At 28.9% G+C, this 16,479-nt stretch overlaps 3 long non-coding RNA genes across 10 annotated transcripts; 2 read left to right on the top strand and 1 right to left on the bottom strand.

The window, feature by feature from the left end:
• Window positions 1-1,586: 1,586 nt before the first annotated feature.
• On the top strand, window positions 1,587-4,573 carry LOC141447815 (uncharacterized). Of its 2 annotated transcripts, XR_012454593.1 has the most exons (4): window positions 1,587-2,111; window positions 2,814-2,934; window positions 3,166-3,272; window positions 3,547-4,573. It is a non-coding gene; the product is annotated as an uncharacterized lncRNA (long non-coding RNA). The 2 variants fall into 2 exon arrangements; XR_012454592.1 differs by having other exon boundaries at window positions 2,814-3,272; window positions 3,547-4,568.
• Window positions 4,574-6,693: 2,120 nt separating this feature from the next.
• LOC141447802 (uncharacterized) lies at window positions 6,694-9,386 on the top strand. The gene is made up of 3 exons (XR_012454589.1): window positions 6,694-7,026; window positions 8,572-8,728; window positions 9,250-9,386. It is a non-coding gene; the product is annotated as an uncharacterized lncRNA (long non-coding RNA).
• LOC141447801 (uncharacterized) lies at window positions 9,194-15,998 on the bottom strand. 7 transcript variants are annotated; one of them, XR_012454588.1, is made up of 9 exons: window positions 15,020-15,998; window positions 14,718-14,931; window positions 13,876-14,069; window positions 13,542-13,679; window positions 12,663-12,845; window positions 12,048-12,118; window positions 11,714-11,833; window positions 10,835-11,017; window positions 9,194-9,449 (listed from the first exon to the last, which is right to left on the bottom strand). It is a non-coding gene; the product is annotated as an uncharacterized lncRNA (long non-coding RNA). The 7 variants fall into 7 exon arrangements; XR_012454585.1 differs by having other exon boundaries at window positions 13,542-13,661; window positions 14,718-14,908; window positions 14,988-15,997; XR_012454586.1 differs by having other exon boundaries at window positions 11,714-11,851; window positions 13,542-13,661; window positions 15,020-15,997.
• Between the last annotated feature and the right edge of the window lie 481 nt (window positions 15,999-16,479).

Here is a 16,479-nt window from a genome sequence, read left to right as displayed (position 1 = left end):
CCGGAGCTTTTTTCAGTGCACTGCCGGGCTGCGGACAGTGTTCTCTCGTTACAGACAACACTGTCCATCACCGGGCAGTGAGCTGTTAATTTTCGCTTCCATAGAAGGGAAAATCTAAGGGTCAGCACTGGATTCGAACCCGGGACCTCCGCGTGGGAAATAATATTATTATTAATTTTTTATTTCTTGACACTATGTGTAAAGCTTTATTTAAGTACAGTAAGAAGCGTACGGTATGCACCGTATGTTGACTTGGTAATAATAAAAAAAATAAACTATATTAAAAAATTATGAAGTGTCAAAGCATTAATCATTTTAATTCAACAGAAAATAACCGCTATAATATTATATAATAAAGAACAATTGTTAGAAACGATCTAGCTGATTCAATACAAGCACCAGAGAATTTGGAACGATTGAACAACTCCGTTTCCAATCCCAACATTTTCATTGGTCGAATCTCCTGGAATCAGTGGAATATTTTAATAAAAATTAAGAACTAAGAAGATAAAGTTCTGGCTGACAGTGCTAACTGATGCCAAGGGGGAAAAAAAATCAGCGGAATAGAATCGGGAATGATTTAAATCCTTCTGAGTTCGGACTCAGTCCATTTTCCATTCACCGACTCTAGCCGACAGAAATGAACGCTATTGAATCAAGCTCCACGGAAAGAGTCCATTGGCTTGGTAACCAGGACTGATTCCACCTGCACACTTTATCATTTTGCATTTGTGTATGGGGAATAGGGAGTGCTCTGAAAATAGGTGCCGTGGGATTTATGGATACTTATTTTTGAGCTTCATTGTTATATATGATATAGGTGGCTGTTTTTATATTATCTAGATTTGCTGTTGGAGTCGGGTCGTTCTTAATCTCTGTGTATCTGTTAAAATGGAAGTCTATCATTTTGTTAACATCGTCTGCATGGGTACATTACCGTAGAGATTACCTTTGTCCGCTTTAATTAATACGTGATTATTATCTTTTATTTTCAGTCTTATTATTTTCTGTTCCTAGTTAATAATTGTCTGTTTAATTCTGGGTCTTCAATTTTGTATGTATATTTCTGATAGCTGCTGAGTGTCATGCATATTCTTGTTTATCTTGCAGTAATAATATTGCTGTCATTCCTGTTTCGATTAATAGATCACTCTTTTTGATTTGGTTATTATTTTTGAGTCTATATTTAAGTCTTTTGTCTTAACAAATCGTGAATGTAAAACACTCAAACATGAATAGGTTAACTTCTGTATTAGTTTCATTATTTTACTTATTTATTCACTTTTTACATTATATGAATCACTTCTATTATAATCAATTCATAATTATTTTATTTAAATATAATTATTTTCGAGTACAAATGTAAAAAGTATAATTCTGTACAATTTTGCTTAAATTTGTACCCCCCCTCATTAAAAGTAAATCTATTTTTAAAAATTTAAACTTATACAAATGTAGTAAGTGTACGCAACCCTTTAATAATTACTTGGTTTCATTAATTTTTGTTGAATTATTTTTTGAAAAAATTTATGATTTATTAACATTTTGAATAACTCGTATACACAACATGAGTGTAACCTTCCTCAGCAACCTCAGTAACTCAGTCAGCCAGCAACTGTTAGGCAGGAAGTGTGGTTCGTGGAGGGAATAGTAGTGGACTTTAAATACTACACCATTTCGATCTAAATTTAACTTTTTTCAAGAAAATTGAATACAGAAGTGCAAGCTTCAAATATTTTATTTCTTTTCTAGGTTTTTTTATTTCGTCTGTATGTTCTTTGTGTTGCAATTGTCCACATAATCAGTAGGCATTACTAAATAGTGAAAGTATAAATGAAGTAAAGTATGTGCAACTCTAACTAAACTTAAGAAATATGTAATCTAATGAAAATTGAACACATTTCTTAAATAATGATTGGAAAATAGAGTTGTGATTAGTATCATGTAAATAGTATTTTTATCATAATAGGATGAATAATTTTGACAATAAAGCGTAAGTGGTTACAATACTTCGGCTGTTTGGGTTGATAGAGTATGCTAAGAGGAATAATATCACATTGCTCAGCTGTTATTATCTGAAAGTATTTACTTATAAGAGCATTATATTAAAGGTAAGTGTTTATTCCAAATATTTTGAATTTTAAACATTGCATTGAAATTTATTAAAATTATACCTAGTAAATGGTAGTTAGACGTTAAGCCCCGCCTGAAATAATAGGCGATTACTTTACTACTAGTAATTAAAATTATATATTGTTTAAATAAATATATATTGGGGTCGATGAGTTGTCTAATAAAGGTGGAAAAGTACATTTCCATGCTTTCTAGCGGCGATTTGTGGAACTACAATCCTTATGTAGTTCTAGCAGTTGCCACTAGATGGCATAGCATTACCTTCGCTGTATTAAAAATAATTCATTTTCCCCCTTCACTAACATTTTAGATAGTGCCTAAATTGTATTGTTCAATGACTTCTGTCGTGCAATATTATTGTGACTCGTTTTATTTTATTAGTTCCAGTTATCGAAAACCGGCAGTATTTAAGTTGATTAGTAAGCTTAAAGATAGTTATTATGTTTCATAATTAGAGATTAAAATAAAAATTAATCTTTTTTTTATATTTTAATGTGATTTCAAAATGTTTTGTGCTATACATTATATTAGACGGTTTTAGAAGGCATGTCTCAACTTTATTTCAACATTTTAGTGCCTAAATAGCATTGAAATAGATTTCCATATTGAAATAAAAACCTATTTATTTATCAGTAAATATAAGATGGTTTTATTATAGTGCTATTTTTTTCTTAATCCAGTTCCGTTCGCTGGCTCCAAGTTAAGTTGAGGTAATTCGCATCATTTCTGCATTACATACGGCTAAGGGAACTATAAACTACTGCGCTATCTTATGGAGCACTTCTTAATATTATCTATTTTGTAATACTTTTAAATTATTAAAGCATAATTTTTTTTTCGTATAATTTAAATCTTTTACTTTTTATCGGAATAAGAGTTTTAATTTTTGTTGAAAGAAGGTTTTAATTTGATTGATTGAAATTAACTTTGATAAGTGTGCAAATTACGTATTAAATATAATAGTTGGTATGAAAATAATTTTAATGATAAAGCAGTAATTTTGTTACTTTTTTAACATGTCTGACTGTATAGTTTATTCCAAACATACAACTTAATACAAACTAGAAGTTGAATTATGTCGCCCAGTCAATTTCTGAAACTAAAACTTTGGGAATTCTTTATGTTAAATAAATTCAAAAGTAAGAATTAATTAATTGTATTTTTCAATCAAATTAACCTTATTTATAAATAATATTATTTTTTTGAATTTTATTTCATTGTCATTGTATGGAAAGGTCCAAGTATTTTTAAAAATAATTTAAATGAATATATAATTTCTTTATTTTAATTGTAGTAACATTTATTACAATTATATTAATAAATACTTTATAAATTGTTGTAAATGATTTTCTCTAGCAGACTTAACTCAGTAAAGACTTTATTTTAATTACAATAGATAATGTTGATTTTCAGATGATATACTGCTGGTACTAAAGTGCTGCCTTCGAAACTGTTTATTAATAGAAGCTCAAGTGAAAAAAGGAGTAAAACATCCATCCAGTGAACTGAAACAATCAAATTTTGTTAAGAATTAATTAATAAAAAGTATGTTGTTATTATATGAAATATGCATGTTTATTTGACAATCTACTGTAAGAAATGTTCCTTAGAAGTTGCATTTGTTTCTTAGTAAAATTAATACAGGACCACCTTAAACTCAGAAGTGACACACTAGACTTATATAGGTGCATTGAATATAAAAAATAAGTTGGACAATTTATAAATAAAGAGATTTGTAGTAGATGGATTGTTAAAAAAAGACAGATAAATTCATAAATACGTTAAAATAAATCAGTTAAATATAAGTGCAATGTGGTCCTATATAAGTTCAGAGAGTCACCAACATGGGTAATGTGAGCGTAAGGTAGTCCAATATAAGTCTAGAGAGTCACCAGCATGGTTAAATGTGAGTGTAAGGTAGTCCAATATAAGTCTTGTGAGTCGCCAAGATGGTTAAATGTGAGAATAAGGTGGTCCAATAAAAGTCTAGAGAGTCTTAAATATGAGTGTAAGGTGGTCCTATTTACGTCTAGTGTGTTGCTGTGGTGGTTTAACTTTAGAAGTTCTTAAATTCTCATTTGTATTTCAATTGAACAACTTTTGGTGGTTGACGCTAAAAAAAAAATGGTTTTAAAAAATGCTAACATAAACAGTGATTGTACCGCTTCCTGGGAGAGACAGCATGAACAAAAGTTGGTTTGTTATTAATTTTCTTTGTTTCTTTTAATTACTCTTCCTCTGTGTTATTTAAATAAGGCATTATGGTAATTAGATGGCATTGGGTAAGTGTTAATTAATGATACCGGAAGTGAGTTGAAAAAATTGTATCATGTTGAGAATAATGCAAAAAATAAATCTTCCTTGTCGAGAGTGCAAAAGTACATCCAGGCTATATAGGTAAGTGAATTTGCCTGGGCGGGAAGGGTGGGGCGAATAATTTTTTTTAGTAGGTTACACTGATAAAAATTATGATAAAGATGCTACACTAGATGCAAATATTGTGTGTAATACTTTCGAGTATGATGATAGAGCTGTGCAACCTGACTAGGTTTGTTTGGAGAGAGAGCGAGTGACGAAGCGAACTACCCTCCAGCCGTACTGAAATCGTACTAAAGGGGAATTGTGTTTATAGCTGTATTTATATAAAGGTTAAGTGCTACCTGGTGGTGAATATTTGAACTAACTTAACTTCTTGAGTTTTTAACTAGATTAGATGTTCATTGAATAACTTTTAGAGAATGATGCTAAATTCTTTTATGGAAAAATGTTAGTATAAATAGTGATTGTACCGCTTCCTGGGAGAGACAGCTTGAACAAATATGAGAGAGATGTATATTTAACTAGATATATGTTTGAGAGCGACGAGCGATATACACCCCAACAACACTCAAGACGTACTGAAGAAAATTGGTTGTTTACGTATATAAACAAGAGGTTACAGCAGTTCTATCTAGTGGTCATTCTGAGAACTATAAATTATTAACTGTCAACTTTGTTTGCTTAGTGGTGCTCTCTGACGGATTTATTTAAAACTAGCTTTAATTTTAACTTATTTGAATTTGTACGTACTCTAACGCATTTTTTTAGAACTAATTTTTTATTTTAACATCCTATATTTAGCGTTCTCTGACGGATTTTTTTAGAACTAATATTTTTGATGTTTTTTTGTTCTAATTTTTTCTTGTTTAGTTATTACCGTTTTTTAGTACTTCTTTTTTGCTTTTAGAACAATTTTTATTATTTTTTTTCACAATAATAGAATATAAATACTAAGTCTACGTAAAAAATAGGTATGAAAATAAATTAAAGTTTTTTCTTTATTCTTCAACCAACCTATACATTATCTTTACAAAATTAAATAATTCATATCATTATTTACATTTAGACAAAAACATGCATATTACATATTATAATATAACGAAATAATACATTTTTTTAGTATTTGACTCATAATAAAAGATGTTTTGTATTTTCATTGAGTGGATGTTTTCTCTACGTCTTTTTCATTTTAACTTCATTTAAAAAAAGTTTTGCAGGAAATAGTACTCTCAGAATTCAGAGTTTCGATCTGAAAAGCATTATTATTCAATGAAATAAAGTATTCTATCTAAACAGCTAAGTTATATTAGTAAAAAATAAAAATAAAAAATAGAAGGAGAAGAGAAAGAAAAAACGGGCTTTCGTAACTATCAAATTAGGAAAGAGGAAACGACTAACAAACTGACTTTACAAGAAATTTCTCTTATTAAACTCTAAATAAAATCCAAGGCTTACAACAGGATTAATCCCAGTACCACAAATATCTTTTAATCAATACAAATGAATGTAGTTTATATAATAAACAACATAACATGTACTTTTAAACAAATGCTTCTAAGAACTAAAACCTTGTTTTATTAATTCAACAGCTAGCTTATTTGTATAAAAAATCTAACTTTTATTTAGTTTAAAATGTTACCATTTTCCTAAAAAAATTAATATTTTGCTATAAATAATTAATATTAATAAAATTAATGTTCTGAGAAAAAGACGTTTAATTTGAATAATAAATAATAGTTTTATCACATTGGAAATTAAAACGTGATTTATTCACACTAAGAGAAAAAGATTATTTATCAGAAAAAATGTTAATAAATGTTTCTCTTTCTTATGTTGTGATACTTATAATAGATAGTGAAATATAATAGCGAACTAATAGATAAGATAATCTGAAAAAGATTCATTTTTACATTTACTTTAATATCCACAAAGCAATCGTTACAATTCAATTAATTTTTCTTACCTACATATTATTTTGGTATATTCTCTATTTAAATCAAGGAATAAAACAGAAATTGAAGTCCTTAAATTTAAATTAAAGAAATTGGGCAACCTTATTAGAAATTCTATTCATTCCGTTATTACTTTAACATTAGAAATGGAAAAAAATAGACATATTAAGGTAATGCCAATGCTATCTAGCGACAAGAGCTAAAACTAAAAAGATGTAATCACATAGGAATTAGTTCTAGTGATTACCGCTAGGTAGCATGAACATGTACGTTGACACTATTAAAATAAACATTAAATAACCTCCTAAGAAAACAAAGAAAACAATTGTGGGGTAAAAAGGTTGTTCGGTTTTGTAGTAATATTCTCTTTATCGCATAACAACAGTTATATTAGTTTAAATAAATAGTTATATTTGTTTAAAATTCACTGTTTACCTCATAATTTGATGTTTGTTTATTTATCTTGATAGTTTTAAGTTGATGCTGCTGAGTAAATTAAGTGAGTGAGAACTTTACATACCTTAGAAAACTGATTGTTTTATCTATTTGCATTAAGCGATAACTACCTAGGAAATTAAAAAATTTGTTTTTGCATAATTACTGCGTTAAGGACTTCTTGCAGGTAAGCAACATTTTTGGTGTATACTTTTATTTTAATTACGAGTTGAAGTGATTAGAAGTGTTTGTGAAATTCTTTATTGCTGTAAAAGTATATTGCTAATTTCGATTATGTATTTAGGAATTATGGACTTCCACGTTAATGTTCACATTTCTCTCATTTAAAGGGGAGATTAATCTCCATGAAATTTAAATTATTAATGTAAAGTTTAATAACGTCCCACCAGTAGTTTTATATTCTAACTTCTCTTCTAGTTTTGTACAATAGAATGAGAAAGGTAGCAAAATAATAAAGAAAAATTTTCCATAATTTCTGCAATCGTAACTTCCTTGTTAATAGTATAAAGCAGAAACCTTAATTATTCCAGTCAAACTCGGCCAGAATTACTTATTTTTCCTTTAATTTTGCAATTGTAACTTCGAATTTGGGCTATCCTGTATTTACATTCCACCTCTGTCGTAGTTAATTATACACTAATGCCGAAATCTTATTCTTTTGCACAAATCTAAAAAAGATATTCTCAATTTTCTATTAATTTTGCAATGGTAATTTGGAATGTAGGCTACTCGGTTTGAATAAACGATATTCCTCTTAGTTATTAAAAGTATGAAGGAGAAATTTTCACGGTGCTTAGTTCCTGATTCTTTGCACATGAATCGTCACTTTTGTAAGTAGGTTATTGAAAATATCAGCCGCTCAGTGATTATTCGTGTTCTTGTTTATCATGTGCTAAACTCCCATTTCTGCTTCAATTGCTGTTCAATGTTTTTGATGCGATTATAATTTGGAATTAACGTCAATTGTTTTGAGACGTTGTGAATGTTGTTTTAGTAAGGTCAAACAGACCAAAGGAAATCTCAGAAACAAGCAAAAACTTTGAATATACGAGCATTTTGCATGTTTTTTTTACTGTTCTAAAGTTTTCCATTTATAACATTTTATTTTATGACGCACTTGCTTTATTATTTGAATTATTTATTTATAATTTCAAAGTTATTATTTCTCAGTATAAATGAAATAAGTATAGTTTGAAGTTTTTGATTAAATTCCAATCCCCCCCCCCAACCATGTATAATATTATACAATATATAACAATATATTATAATATACAACTCCAACTTCAAAATTTTAAAACATTATAAATGCACCAAACGTTCATTACTGTTTAATAAATTCTAGGATTCATTAGTATTTATTTCATTTTTTTTTTTTTACGAATTGTTAATGATTTGAATGGCACACATAACCACCATATAACCTTCCTAACTTAGTCAGCAACTGTAGTGCGGGATTGTAACATCGCTGAGGTAGTTTTCATTACTCCAAACTGATTAATCCAATCTCGATAGATTAATTAAGTTGATAGATAAAATTCTGAAGCCAATCAGGGATAAAATAAACAAAAAGATCTATTTAGTTTAACAGAAAAATGCTCAGACTTCTTGAATAATTCAATTAGTGTGAATTAAATGGAAACTGATAAAGGATTATTCTGTAATCATTATCCATCCAGTGCTTTCATCAATTGACTTTTCTTACGCTGCCTAGTAATGCTCAGCGTTCATTGGAAAACTTCATGTATGGGCACTTCTTTACATCTAACAGCAAGTTGGCCAATGTTGGATGATTCTTTACCATTCTAATCTGGAGATTGAAGAATAGAAGGAAATCTACCTCCTACTTGGACTGTGGAAATGTTCTTCAGGTAATCTGATCAATTATTTAGTACGTTCAAAGTATTACATTATAAACTAAAACCTTTTTTAAGATGATTCATCTTTTCATCTCATCGGAATAAATAATGTTCTCACTCTAGTAAAAGAAAGGTTGATGTCTGATTTAAATAATCAACGATGTGAATGCATGCATTTTTAATCAAATGTAACTCTCACTCAACCAATTAAAACTTGTTTTAATGATAAATCTTCTTTTATTGAATTAAAAATTTTTTAATTAAACATGTCAACTTTTGGTTTATTTGGACCATTCTTTTTTTTTTGTATCTGAAAGAAGTTTTAATTTTTGTTGATTGCGGGTAAAGTTTTAATTGAAAAATTCAATATCAATTATGCATGGCAATTCTGCATCATTTTCTAATAAGTGTGCTCTTTGGAAATATATATAATTTTCATTGTATAAAAAGTTTCAGGTTCGTTAAAAAAAAAATCAATTCTTAAGTTACAGACGTCTTTATTTAATATTTCTAGTATACATAAATTGTTACAGATGTGTTTTTATAGCTTCTTACGCTAGGCAAAACTAAGTTAACATTATAATTATTGAAATTACATAAATAATGATTTCTTGGATCAATACTGGTGATACCAAGAGTACTGCCTGCAAAACTAGTCATCAATAAAAGCCCAAGTGAAAGGACGTAAAAGATCAATCCAATGTGAATATATCAACAATCATTGGATAGGAATCTGTAAAAAAAGTAAGTAGTTATTATGAGTAATAATACGCATGATTTGATCAAAATTAAAAATTGCATGTTAAAAAAAGTCTTTAAAAAAATGATTTTATTTATTGTTTTCATTTAATGTGTTCATTAATATGAAAAAGTAAAAATAAAACGAAAATAATTAATAATAATTTATTAAAATATCAAAATGATGTAGAAAATACGAAAAAATAAAAAGGATAACCTAAAAGGAAGGTTACATAGTCTAGAGAGGTAGAAGTAAAAAAGGATAACCTAAAAGGAAGGTTAAAAATGGCCGGCTGAGTCGAGGGAGTGTGTAAGAGCAACAGACAGCTGGAGCAATCTAGTGGCCAGTGGGGCCGGCCATCAGGTGAGTTAAATTGGCGCCATCTTGCTCCGGGACCTATATAACTAAGTTCGCTGAAAGGGCGGGGCAGGGTGGGGAGAACCGTCGAAGCGACAACATCTCCCGACATCATGATTCTTTGAGAGAGAGGTGATTGATAGACTAGACTAGCTAGTAACATATATTTGGAGCGACGAGCGATCTATCCCCCTGCATCACTCAAGTCGTACTGACGAAAATTTGTGCTGTTGCCGTATATATAGGGAAGGTTACAGCACTGCTACCTGGTGGCAAATTCTGGAACTATCACCTGTTTGATAGGTAGCGCTCTATTACGGATTTTTTTGTAACTAGTTTATCACATGTTTGACAGATGGCGCCCTCTAACGGAGTTTTTTGGAACTAATTTTTCCTTTTTTGTTTCTAACAGTTTTTAGCATTTTGTTTTGTATTTTATTAACTTATTCATATAAATGATTATAAAATACTAAATCTATGTAAAAAAAATACTTATGCAAATAAAATTATTATTTATTTTAAATTAAAGGTTGTTCTTTATTCTCCTACTAGTAATACATTTTATATTTTTAATAAAAGATAAAAATAAACAAGCGTTCTATTCAATGAACTACAAATAAATTAACTGCTTTTAAAGATATATTTTTATCTTAGGAAAGAAGGAAAGCTTAAATCTTTTAAACGGATCATTCTTTAAGAGTGAATTAGTAGCACTTTAAAACATAGTGACAGTTAATTATTTAAACTTAAATTACTCTACGTTGGAACTATTTGAAAAGATAGTTTATACTCTTTAAAAGTGAACGAATTTGAAAAAGATTAAGGTTGAATAAAAAATAGTTGCAATTGATGATAAAACGCAAAACACTACGAACGATTTACACTGTGTTATTTATTAAATTAAATCCTTTTTAACAAATTTAAACTTTTCTCATTCCAACTTAAAGAGAAAGATTTTAATTATCTTTCTAAAAAAAGAAAAGTATATTTCAACATGCTTTGGAAATATTAAATAAAGGTACCTGAATGTATTAACTAAAAACTATCCTAAGAGCAGCTGTGCAAGAACTGATGGTAGAATGCTCACATTGTAATGCAGGAATGGATGACATAACTTTAGAGCTTTAATAGTACACATTTTAGATGATAGATGGATCTAAAAGCGAGCTAGCGAATGGCCAAAAAAGAAGCCCTGGACGAACGCACTGGATACAGAAAAACTAAATACACTATTTGAATTTCATTCACATATACGTAAATATATTTTAACAAATTCATCATTTGGATATCGAAAATCGCAATAAAGAATCTAAATAGATCATAATAAATTTATGGTTCATATTAATTTACGGTTGACGTTAATTTAATAACTATTCCTTCAGAAGTGAATCTTTATAATCTGCACTCTCAGAAGCAAACAACAATTAGTGTGTTAGTAATTACTAATGTTATCTGTAGTGAAGGTTATTAAGGTTATCATTATGAATGTAAATCATATATGAAATCAATGACATGAATTCTACATACCTATGCGATCTAGTGGAAGACCTGAGAACTACTATTTGCTGAGTAGTTCTTGATCTTGCTGATAGAGCGCTTTGCCAGTTGTGAACTTGTGACTACTTTTAGTTATGTATTTTAATTATTGTCCAGATTTCAATATGCACGCAATTTAAATTGTATTTTTTTACAAACATTACATTTGAAGCAATTTTTAAGTACTTTATGAGATAAATGCTACAAATTCTCATTGACAACGAAGTTAATAATAAATTTTGAAACTACTTAGGACGATATTAACACTTTTTCCATTCAGTGTCGAAGTAAGATTTAATAAATCTGAAGAAGTATTCTTTCCTTTTTAAATTTAATGGTATACGTTTTAATTAAGATATAATTACCTGAATGAAAAGTCCCACAAGATTGCGAAGATAGATTTTTTCCAGTAAGGCGAAATTGTATGTGATACACCTCAACTTATGTGGACATGTACATGTAGTGTGATCGATTATAAAGGGTAGCTGCAAGTCAGCGAAGTGCTGGATTAATTTACGGTACAACAATAACACAAAATTAGTATATTGACTGAACTTGAATCATTTATATGCTAAAAGTACTTTAAAATAAAGATGGTACAACTTGAATAAGTGAAATATTTACTTTATTAAAAACAAAACAAAAAAAATTCATTTTCTCAGTAATTCACTGAACACATTAAATAATAGATAAGATTACCTGAAGTACAGGGTGGTAAGTAGATTCCCTTATTATTATTTTTTTTTTTTAGTCGGAGATAAAATAGAATACTAAAAAAAAATACTTATGCAAATAAAATTATTATTTATTTTAAATTAAAGGTTGTTCTTTATTCTCCTACTAGTAATACATTTTATATTTTTAATAAAAGATAAAAATAAACAAGCGTTCTATTCAATGAACTACAAATAAATTAACTGCTTTTAAAGATATATTTTTATCTTAGGAAAGAAGGAAAGCTTAAATCTTTTAAACGGATCATTCTTTAAGAGTGAATTAGTAGCACTTTAAAACATAGTGACAGTTAATTATTTAAACTTAAATTACTCTACGTTGGAACTATTTGAAAAGATAGTTTATACTCTTTAAAAGTGAACGAATTTGAAAAAGATTAAGGTTGAATAAAAAATAGTTGCAATTGATGATAAAACGCAAAACACTACGAACGATTTACACTGTGTTATTTATTAAATTAAATCCTTTTTAACAAATTTAAACTTTTCTCATTCCAACTTAAAGAGAAAGATTTTAATTATCTTTCTAAAAAAAGAAAAGTATATTTCAACATGCTTTGGAAATATTAAATAAAGGTACCTGAATGTATTAACTAAAAACTATCCTAAGAGCAGCTGTGCAAGAACTGATGGTAGAATGCTCACATTGTAATGCAGGAATGGATGACATAACTTTAGAGCTTTAATAGTACACATTTTAGATGATAGATGGATCTAAAAGCGAGCTAGCGAATGGCCAAAAAAGAAGCCCTGGACGAACGCACTGGATACAGAAAAACTAAATACACTATTTGAATTTCATTCACATATACGTAAATATATTTTAACAAATTCATCATTTGGATATCGAAAATCGCAATAAAGAATCTAAATAGATCATAATAAATTTATGGTTCATATTAATTTACGGTTGACGTTAATTTAATAACTATTCCTTCAGAAGTGAATCTTTATAATCTGCACTCTCAGAAGCAAACAACAATTAGTGTGTTAGTAATTACTAATGTTATCTGTAGTGAAGGTTATTAAGGTTATCATTATGAATGTAAATCATATATGAAATCAATGACATGAATTCTACATACCTATGCGATCTAGTGGAAGACCTGAGAACTACTATTTGCTGAGTAGTTCTTGATCTTGCTGATAGAGCGCTTTGCCAGTTGTGAACTTGTGACTACTTTTAGTTATGTATTTTAATTATTGTCCAGATTTCAATATGCACGCAATTTAAATTGTATTTTTTTACAAACATTACATTTGAAGCAATTTTTAAGTACTTTATGAGATAAATGCTACAAATTCTCATTGACAACGAAGTTAATAATAAATTTTGAAACTACTTAGGACGATATTAACACTTTTTCCATTCAGTGTCGAAGTAAGATTTAATAAATCTGAAGAAGTATTCTTTCCTTTTTAAATTTAATGGTATACGTTTTAATTAAGATATAATTACCTGAATGAAAAGTCCCACAAGATTGCGAAGATAGATTTTTTCCAGTAAGGCGAAATTGTATGTGATACACCTCAACTTATGTGGACATGTACATGTAGTGTGATCGATTATAAAGGGTAGCTGCAAGTCAGCGAAGTGCTGGATTAATTTACGGTACAACAATAACACAAAATTAGTATATTGACTGAACTTGAATCATTTATATGCTAAAAGTACTTTAAAATAAAGATGGTACAACTTGAATAAGTGAAATATTTACTTTATTAAAAACAAAACAAAAAAAATTCATTTTCTCAGTAATTCACTGAACACATTAAATAATAGATAAGATTACCTGAAGTACAGGGTGGTAAGTAGATTCCCTTATTATTATTTTTTTTTTTTAGTCGGAGATAAAATAGAATCACATCATATTTACGGACTTGTTGCAGGAATGATAGAAGGGCCCTTAATAATAATTAATTAAGTTGTAAGCTGAGTTTTAGCTGCAAGTTGCCAAAGAGTTGAAAAAGCTAATAGATAAAAGCACTGGAAAGGAGAAATACTACATTAACACCTCATAAGATGATAATTTGAATTAAATTTACACTGTTGAAATATTGCAGCAAACGTAGTATTTTTCTATTAAACTAAACCTTTTCTCAAGTAAATAAACTATTATGCATTTTAAAATAAAATCAAAGACATAGGTCTGGGAATCGAACTAACCAAATACAACAATACATCATTCAATTAATATAAATTAATTCGAACAATAGTGTTGACATGAAATTTTTAATTTATTTAATTTTAAATAAACTTTAATCTTTTTATATAATTATTAATGTGAGTGAATTATTTCAATGAACACAATACGATACTACTTTCTATTGGGTAAATAATTTTAAAAATCAAATGCGTTTTTTATATGCTTCAAATATTACCATTTTCCAATGAAATTGTAATTTTTTTAATGAAGTTTATTATTAAAAAAAATAGATTCGATACAACAGCATAATTCATTTTAAAGAAAACTTAAACTGCCTCAAAATTTAACTTGCACTCACAAGTACGTTTAACTTTCAAAATTAAAACCTTATTTATTCAGATTAAAAGGGAAAGATTAATTTTAATAAAAAGATTTTAGTTTGTATTGTATGTAATACTCAGAACGTATAAAGTAATATATAAGATTACCTGAAGAACAGTGCTACACAGGCAAATTTCCTTTCTTCTTTATATTCCAAATAGAATAGCTGAGAATCATCTTATTACTTGCACGCTGCTGGATGTAAAGAAGAGTCCTTAGAGGGTAATCATCATTAATAGGCAGCAAACTCAATGTTGGACAGCATCGGATAAAGATAGGACGCTCATGACTGGAGTTTCTACAATTGTTCATTTCAGCAAACTATACAATATAAATCTTTAAACTTATACTTCTTAATTTATAGAACTTTAATGTACATTTAAATAAACAATAAGTAAGTAGAACCTGCCTAATATATTCAATATTTTTTTGTGAGCAGTGGTACCGAAGTTTGATGTTCAGTACAGAAAACAGTAAAGCTTTCGTTCGATGTTTTAGTATGACAAAGATATTCATCATGAAAAAAATGTATAATTTTCTGTTATGAAGAGTATATTCGTCATGCGTTTTCAGTAGTAACCATCAGCAGTTCATTTTGCAATTTTAGTTAAAACTAAAATATATTCGTAAACTGCAAGAAGTTTGGAATATTTTGGAGGCCAAGTCGAAATAAAAAGAACTAATAGAAGATATAGTATGAATTAGTCTTAGTAAATGTATCCTTGCCTTTTATTAGTCATCACTGAATCAATAACAAATTCATATATTGTGTTAGGCTAGACTATGCAATAAGTGGCGCGCCTGGTTATAAAAAACGGGATGAGGATCCTTTTGTTCCCAATTTACCTGTATTCAAGAGGCGGAGCTTTTTTTTTTGGCTCATGTACGGGGTGCAAGATTTAGCAATCATCCAAATAGCGTCGTGGGCTACTAACCTGTCCAGATATTTCCCTACATAATTGTTTGTGTTTTATCATCTGGTCAGTGGGATTCATTGGCATAATACCAGTCTGTAATGTTGTGACCTAGTCGGGATAATTGCAGCAACCCAATTTCATATCAAACATACTCTGGGTTTGACGAATATATTCGTCATCGCTTAATTTGTGCGGCGCACGTAGGGGACACATTTTCCAACAAGGTCGGAACAGTTAACTGATTAATAGTATCAGAAAACATGTGTACTTTGAAATATCACGAAGTATTCAGTTGTTATATCTTCAACGTAAATGTAGTATCGCTGATTTGAACGTCACCTATATATGTTTGAGTAACAATTTAAATATATACTAGTCAGTATACAACATCAACTAAGTAACCGACAGACTCATACAACGGACACTCCTGTACGCGAGGGAGGTTGCATACTGACAGTATTACTGAGTGAGGGAGGTTACTTGTGGTTACTAACGAGATATCATATGGTATGTTTTTAAAATTTGTTAATGAATTTTAAAACTTTTTTTTTTGTAAAAATAGTGAAATAAAATTAATGAAACCTAGTATGTGATTAAGGCTTGAATATTTTTTATACATAGGAATTGTTTTAAAATTGTATTTTACGTGAGGGGGCGCACTTTTTGTAAGGTGAAAGCATTATACTGAACCAAGTTCACTTGTACGGGGAAATATGGTAAAAAATATTGTAAAAAATATTGTAAAACAATAAATTATTATAAAATGAAAATTGATAAGCATTTGGTTCTAATTACTTAACAAACAGTTCCTAAATAGTCAAATCTTGAATATTTTTGATATTAAACATCAAGCAACGTCTCACTTTTTATTTTATTTATTTTCCTTAATTGTTTTGGTTTGCCAGTGTTTGGGATGAAATGACTTTCAATAGCGAGACCGATTAATAAGATT

Source organism: Rhodnius prolixus, unplaced genomic scaffold, assembly GCF_049639745.1.
Source record: "Rhodnius prolixus isolate KJV_2025 unplaced genomic scaffold, Rpr scaffold_13, whole genome shotgun sequence".
Classification (NCBI taxonomy): Eukaryota; Metazoa; Arthropoda; class Insecta; order Hemiptera; family Reduviidae; genus Rhodnius; species Rhodnius prolixus.
Note: the sequence above shows the minus strand (reverse complement) of the source record. Positions and strands in the feature narration are given on the sequence as shown.